Source organism: Myotis brandtii, unplaced genomic scaffold (assembly GCF_000412655.1).
Source record: "Myotis brandtii unplaced genomic scaffold, ASM41265v1 scaffold112, whole genome shotgun sequence".
NCBI lineage: Eukaryota > Metazoa > Chordata > Mammalia > Chiroptera > Vespertilionidae > Myotis > Myotis brandtii.
The window spans coordinates 10,052,344-10,061,234 of NW_005353838.1; positions in this window are offsets into that span (position 1 = coordinate 10,052,344).

Genomic DNA, 8,891 nt, shown 5'->3' on the forward strand with positions numbered 1-8,891 from the left:
TATTTTTTGCATGTGCCTGTCCAATTTTCCCAACCCCATTTATTGAAGAGCCTCTGCCCATTTTTTTTTATTTTATTGATTTTTTACAAAGAGGAAGGGAGTGGGATAGAGAGTTAGAAACATCAATGAGAGAGAAACATCGATCAGCTGCCTCCTGCACACTCCTCACTGGGGATGTGCCCGCAACCAAGGTACATGCCCTTGACTGGAATCGGACCTGGGACCCTTGAGTCCGCAGGCCGACGCTCTATCCGCTGAGCCAAACTGGTTAGGGCAACCTCTGCCCATTTTTAATCAGGTTGTTTGTTTTTTCACTAATCCATTGTAGGTCTTTATATATTTTGGATATTACCCTCTTATAGATATAGGACTTGCAAATATTTTCCTCCCATTCTTTAGGTTACCTTTTCATTTTGTTGACTGTTTCTTTTGCTGTACGGAGGCTTTTTATTTTGATGTAGTCCCACTACATCAGTTTTGCTCTTATGGCTTATATTTTTGGTGTCATATCCAGAAAATCATTGCTGAGACCAATGTCAAAGAGTTTTTCCCCTGCGCTTTCTTCTTCTAAGAGCTTTAGTTTCAGGTCTTAGATTTAAGTCTCGAATTCATTTCAATTATTGTGAGTGGTATAAGATAGGGGCCTAATTTCATTCTGCTACATATCATTCTTCTTTCATCAGTGGAACTAACAAATAATAACATCATCTTCCCAAATAAGTCACAAATGTTACTTAAATTATCTGACTTAGGGAAATTTTATTTCTAATTCTTAAATAATATTAAAAGCCAAGCCTTCTACACAGCTTTTAATCTTGACAACCACCTATAATGGAATATATAGCTGTAATAAGTTTTAATATGATTTCAAATCAATGCTAATAAAGCAATAAAATCCTCAAAATATTGGCTGCTAGAGAAACAAATACTAGGTTTTACCTAGTCTACAAATTAGGACTTCAAAAGTTGACTGCTCTTGTAATAAGACAATAAAATAACAAAATGACACTACAGAGAAAATATTACTTTAAAGATTAAAGAGCCATATAAATGCAAACAATAAATGCATTTATTCAACATTTTATCAACTGAAAATCCTACCACAATAAATGCAATTCAATTCTGACACTAACTGCCTGCCTGAAACTAGCACAGACTTCATTGTCCCCAATAATATTGGCCTCATTTCAGACACCAGCTGCATGTTCAGGGTCCCCAAGTCACCCAAACATCTGGCTATAAATTTGAAGTATCCCAGGATCCCTTCAAATTTGATAATATGCTAAAAAAAAATTCATAGAACTCAGAAAAGCACTATAATACCATTACAATTTTATTATAAAGACCAGTCAGATAAAGATCTCTTCATAGATGTGATTGATTGAATCATTAGCCGTGTGACTAAACTCAATCCTATCCCCTATCCCTGGATATCTGACAGTTATACTCAGCCCAAAGTCCTCATTCTCTAATCACATGGTTAGTCTTTCCAGCTTGGCCAGGCCCCATCTTGAAACTATCTGAGACTAACACAAATCACCTCAGTAGCACAATCACAGGCCCTGATCCCAGGGCCCAACCTCGAATAACAAAGACAGTCTTATAACTCAGGAAGTCCCAAGGTTTTATAGATTCCTTCCCAGGAACCTGGAAAAAGACCAGATGAATTCAGTATTATAGAATACCTATTAACCAGCATTTTTGCCCATACAAAATACAATGATTTTATGTTAATAACACCTATGTTGATGTTTTAAAAGATGCTAAATCACCTTTGACTGGACAAAGATTAGATTTCATTCTATTTTGTTTTAATATAAGTATTTTCTAATTTATCTATGTATTCATTTTATATGTAAATATGGTCCTTCATTAGGAGTTCCCCTGAAAGAACGTGGATTTGTTTGGAAAGAGAATCACTGCAGATATGATTAAGTAAGTTGAAATGAGATCATATTGGAGTTGGATGGGCCCCCAATCCGATATGACTAGTATCCTTATGAGACAGCTCTGTGAGGACAGAAACACACAGGGACCATGTAATGACAAAGACTGGAAAAATGCAAGGACAACTGGAAAACCACATGCAAAAAAATAAAGTTGGACCACTACTAAGAGTCAAAATTAAAATAAAACTATTGGAAGAAAACACAGGGGTAAATCTTCATGGCCTCAGATTTGGATATGGATTCTTAAATTTGATGCAAAAGCACAGTGACATCAACAACAACAAATAAGTAGACTTCATAGAAATTTAAATTTTTTGTGCATTAAAGGGCATTATAAAGAAAATGAAGTAATCTACATAATAAGATAAAATATTTGCAAGTCATAATTTGATAAAGGTTTAATGTCCAGAATATATAAAGAAGTCTTAATAGCCCTAACCGGTTTGGCTCAGTGGATAGAGCGTCGGCCTGCGGACTCAAGGGTCCCAGGTTCAATTCCGGTCAAGGGCATGTACCTTGGTTGTGGACACATACCAAGTAGGGAGTGTGCAGGAGGCAGCTGATCGATGTTTCTCTCTCATTAATGTTTCTAACTCTCTATCCCTCTCCCTTCCTCTCTGTAAAAAATCAATAAAATATATTTTTTTAAAAAAGAAGTCTTACAACTCAATAACAAAAAGACTAACAATCCAAACAAAAAAAAATGGGCAGTGGACATTAATAGTCAGTTTTCCAAAGAAAATATATAAATGGCTAACAAGCACAAGAAAAGATGTTCAAACCTGGCCAGAATGCCCCAGTGGTCAAGCGTTGACCTACGAATCAGGTCACAGTTCAATTCCTGGTCAGGGCACATGCCCAGGTTGCGGGCTCAATCCCAATAGGGAGTGTGCAGGAGGCAACTGATCAATGATTTTCTCTCATCATTGATGTTTCTATCTCTCCCTCTCCCTTCCTCTCTGAAATCAATAAAAATATTTTTTTAACAGAAAAGAATGAGGCCACAGAAAACTATATGTAACAATAATTTCTCATTTATTTATATTCTCAGCTATAAACAAATCTGCCAGATTAGATCAAGCATTATCTAAAAGCAATCAAATAATATTGCTGAGTTCAGTCAACATCAGTACTCATTTAATACTATTGTAGTGGACAACATATGGTTCTAAATAGAGAAGATTTTATTATATGGTGATAGTTATACACAATAAATTTAGTACAAAGATATTTTGGTTAAGACTGCCAAAAATTCTGTTACATAACTAAGTAAATGCCTCCTCCATCTAAATTCATGTAAAAATTAAAATAATCTCTATTTCTTGAAAAAATGTAGTTTGAAATGCTAATGAATGCAGTACTTGGGTTTTGTTTTCTGCTCTTTGTATTCTTTGAAAAATGGGTACATGGGAGGGGTGGTGATGGATTTCAACACAAGCTACTATTATAGAAATTCTGAAAATACCTAATTCTTTGACAGTACAGTTCTGAGCATATTTTTACCTTCATTATTACCGGGAACAGAAAATGTTTATGTTATTCTGACAATATTGAAAAATACGATACTGGTTAACTAAAGTTAGCTATTAGTCAGAGAGAGGCTAGTACTTCATATACAGTAACCTGCAAAATTAATATCTTACCAATTTCTTTAAATCTATGTAGAAACCCGAAACGGTGTTAATAACACACCTAAAGGGAAGATAGAAATTTTCTCTGGGCAGTATACAAAATAACTAAAATGTTAATCAATATTTTAGATCTGATAAAAAAAAAAAAAAGCACTGTAAGAAAACTCACTTTATCCGAGAAGCTTACTTAAAAATTCCAAACTTCACTCAAAACACTGCATTCAATTTCTACTTATATGAGTTCTATCAATTCTCTATCTAGATACAGAATTCATTGAGTCTTTGAACAAGAGCCAGAAGGAGAAAGACTAGTCACAAAAACTAATTTCTGTCTTTTAGCAAAACACATTCATTATAACCAAGAAGCTTGTATCATATAAAATCTAAATGTTATCTCAATACTACCTAAAGAATCTTTATTTCAAATTTTTATATAAAGCAAAAATATTAAATTAAACGTTATTGGTACCAATTCCAGAAACTATACATTTTTTAAAATATATTTTTATTGATTTCAGAGAGGAAGGGATAGGGAGATAGAAAAATCAATGGTGAGAGAGAATCATTGATCCCCTGACTCTTGCATGCCCCATACTGAGGAACCAGCCCACAACCTGGGCATGTGCCCTGACAGAGAATTGAACCATGACCTCCTTGTTCATAGGTTCATGCTCAACCATTGACTTGTGCTGGCTGGGTGCTAGACATTTTTTTAAAAAAGAAAAAAAACTAAATTTTTCTTTACTCATATAGGTGTCACATGCAGGTCACTTATGAGAAAATTTCCACTATTAACTGTTCAAATTACCACTGTTGATAATAATGAAAACATTTGCTACTGCCGTCTTTAACCACTACTGTGCAAGTACCAATGGCCCTTGCATCAAAGTGCATTAAAACCAATAGATTCAGCAATGGCAGAAAGGAAGGAAGGAAGACTAGGAATGATACTAAGGGAATTAATTTTGTCCTATAATTATTTGGCACTCTACTAGTATTTAGAAATTAAGAAGAAATAGCTCACTGAAATATGTGACATGTGGAATGAGAATGTTAACTCATCCAGGAATGAAGTAATTCTAATGCTAAATAGGATAAGAATAGCAAACACAGAAGGGGTAGTGAGGGTAATCAACCAAAGAATTTGTATGCATATATTCACAACCCAAGGACACAGACAATAGGGTGGTGAAGGCCTGGGGCAGAGGGGTGGGGTGGGCTGGAGGTGGCTTAGAAGGGGCCAATGGGAGGGGGGGGAGTATATGTAATACTTTCAACAATAAAGATTTTTTAAAAGAATAGCAAACACTTATATATGCTTACAGTGTGTTAGGCATAGTCTAAACTCCCTACCGGGAATCCAGCCCCCAATACCTCCCTCCCCTCACATGGCAACCTCTTGGTGCATGGGTCCACGCTAAACCACTGAACCACACCAGCAGGGCAGTGAAATACTTTTTAACATTGGTGTATACCATTGTCATTTCTCACTTTCCCTGTAAACAGAGGAATGTAGCAAGAACAACCAAGGCACCAATAAAGCTTTCCAAATTTACAAAACCCACAAAACTGAAGTGATGAAAGAGGGAGGGGAAGCTCACTGGAATATTTTAAGGGGGATTCTGCATACTGTAGTGCAAAAAAGTACTGAAGTGGGGTGCATCACAATGATGTGATTCTGGGTGAGTCACTTCACGCCTATGAACACACCCTAACCCCACACTCCACAGGAGTCTACCGCCTTGCCCACTTCCTATGGGCAGGAACTGTACCAAGCAACACCAAACCGCAGCCCCAATTTTCCATGAGTTACAATTCAGCTGGGGTAGGATTTAAATGCTACATTAAAAGTTAAACCATTATAAATGAGCTACACAAAAACATGGTAATACAAGAACTGACAGCAAGTTGGCAACCTGACTGCTAATTGCCAAAAGAATGGAATGGAGTATGAATGGGAACAGGGAGTGAACACCGAAGGAACAGGGGGAAACGATATGGAGGGAAGGACTGAGAAAGCTACAAGAAGACGAGTGTATTGAAAGCAGACAGGTGAGAAAGTCAATTTGAGTTTAGGAAAACATGAGAGAGGAAAGTAGCTTACCTATGGTTACATCATTACTCAGTGAGACGTGTGTGGTAAACCTGTGACAGAGAAATAAGAATATTAAAATATTTGTAAGTGTTCAGAAATCAAGGAATTTGAGAAAGTGACTGAAAATTTGGTGAATTAGGTAAGTGGAAGGTTTACCCAATATTCTTTTTTTCTAGAGCTCAATCCAAAATACTTTCCTGCCATGAAGAAAATGTTCTTTTTGTGCACTATCTACTAGCCACAAGTAGCTTTTGAGCACTTAAAATGTGGTTAGTGTGACTAATGGAATTTTTAATTATTTTAATTATAGTTAACCTTAATTACTTTAAATGTAATTGAAATAACCACAATAGTCAAAGATTTAATGAAGCTATTCTAAAGTGTGAGTTTTGTCCTGTGATCTACATATTTAAAAGATGTCTTCAAATTGATTCTAAAGGACCAGGTCTACTGGAGGGGAAAAATTCAAAAGTTAAATATTCACAAACTCAAATGAAGACATGCAAACTCAAGAAAACAGAAACTACCAAACACTGAGTGCTGACCATAGGCCAGGGTAGGTGATTGCATATATTACCGGTAGGCTTTAGCCTTACAGATGGAAAATGAAAACTTTGGACTATATGAAAGTTTCTAATTCATCACCAATAAATATCAGTGGCAAAATCTACTAAATATTGGCAAATAAGGCAAAACAGTTTTACTTAATTAAATATATGAAGACGAATATTGATAACCAGTAAGCTTCATTGCAATTACATCATAATTCAAGAAAATCTGAAAAACAATGACAAGAATTTACTATTTTCTCCTTGCATTTCAAAAATAAGTCACCTCTCATTTCAATATTACCTCTTATTTTTTTTAAAAATCAATAAAGTTTTGCAAGAAAATTTTCAAGGGAAATCTGAATTTCATGTGAAATAAATATGTGTTTATCATTCTAATAATTGTGAATTATATGCTACATGTTTTAAAGACTTGAAACAATTTAACCTGAAAATACCCAGCACATTTTTTCTCTAATATTAGACCAATTAATAATCATTCTTTCAAACCTCAGAATTTCATCTGTTTTAATTACATGTAAATCATGTTCAAATATGATTTCATATTATTTGAAACATAACAACTGTCATTACTGAGTGATGGAAATGTTCTAAAATTGATTGTGGTAATGGTTGTGAACATATTAAAAACTATTTAAGTGGGTGAATTGTATGACATATGAATTATAGCCAGTAGAGCTGTATTTAAAATAAATTGATGCCAATGAAGAAAATATTTACTGTATTTTAGTAACTTATAAATACACTTCTTATTTTCGTTGAATATGCGGTATTTCACATGATTGAATGGCAAAGAAATTTTGCTTTCTTAGCATTTCCCAATATATCTGTTCCTGGTTTTGCTTTATGCAATCTTTAATCATTTCTTTAAGAAAGAAAAAAAGTAACTTCTCTGAATATCAGCCCTATATTTTCAGGATACCAACAAATGTTTTACAGAGCAGAACTTGTCCAGTAAGTGGTTGAAAAAAATTGTGTATTTTCCACCAGATGGCACTGGTGTGCTAGAATCTTTACACTTCTCACATTAGTAAAATTGTTATTCTACCACATTGTTTTTATTCTCTTTGGTCTGGATAAGATAAAAAGAAGTGGAAGGTTAAGATAAAATACGTCCTTGACTTGGGGGGAAAAGGATACATATGTAATACTTTAATCAATAAAGAATAAATAAATTTTTAAAAAATACCTCCTTGACTTGCTAAGCTCCAGGGTAAATGGAGCCCTTCTTTTTAAAAATGTGGAATGAAATGCAAGGAGAAACTGTCAGAATCTTGTGCTAAATTCAGGGGGAGAACCCAGAATGCCTGACTGTTAGTTGTCATCACACAGTTATACAATATCCAGAGTTGGGGAGCGAACGCCATAGTCAAAGAGAGCGAGAAAATACATCTCCATTGTGCCATTGTACATATATTATCTCATTTGATCTCTAAGCTATTAGTTTCATATATATTTTCTCATATACTCCTAACTATACAAGCTTAAACTATTAACTGCATGAGGGAAGCAGAGTGACCATTTTGTTTAATACTATATCACTTCAGTATAGCTCAGTACCTAACACGTCAAAAACATTTGCAGGCAATCAAAAACATTTGTTTTAGATGAATGGATGAATGAATTAATTAAGCTGGAAAATACCCCATTTAATAGGTAATATTATTTCTACTTTACAATTGAGGAAACTGAAGTTGGAAATGTGAGGTAACTTGTCCAAGCTCACACAGTTCAGGCAAAAGCACTGAACACAATCTGACATTACTTTGCATTATATATTTTCATGTAAGATTTCCATAATAGAATAAAAGTTCTCTGAGGGGCGGGAATCATGTCCTTGCTATTCCACATTGTATGTCTAGCTCCTTGACCACAGCCTGGAACATAGTTGGCACACAATATTTCTCTAAGTTCATAGCAACCCAGATCTTAGCAGTCAAGGAACAAAGAGCTCGGCTCCAGGACCACTTTCTGGTTTATTCCTTTCCCTTCATTCCGTTGCCAATGCTATATCCAGAACTTATTTCTGGGTTTTTGCTAGTTTTCTGAAAACCTCTCCTCGAGGCCCATTAACACGAAGCCTTAGAAGCTATTATGCGCGTTGCCTACACCTTACCATTTCTCCTCGTTTCACAGTTGAGTAGTCTACCCTTTCTGCTCTCAAACGCCCAGGGGTGCTTGTGGGAGTTGAGCCGATTAGCAGAGGCATCGGTTCCGGTTTGGGCTCTGTTACCTGTATCTCTGTTACCATGGGCTATTCCACGAGCCTCAGTTTCCTCATCCCAATTTTCTCAATAAATGAGACTGGAATTGGATGAGCTCAAAGGTTCCTTTCAGCATTAAGGCTTTTCCATGTTAATTCTATGGTTCTCTTTTGAGCTGATGACCAAGATGGGAAGTTTGGGGAAAGAATCCTCTGAGGGTGGTGTAAAGGCAGAGTTGGAAAAGCCCGTGCGACAGACTAGGCTGCTCTGGCCACAGGGTACAGGGTTGCACACCTGATGTTTGGACTTCGGCTCCACTGGATTCAAGACCAGGACTGAGTCAGGCTCCTCCGGGTCGCCAGGGGGCGCTGCAGGCCACTCGCCAGAAGCCGGCAGCCGCACAGCGGGACAGCGCCAGACTCTTACGTCTTCCGGAAGTGGAG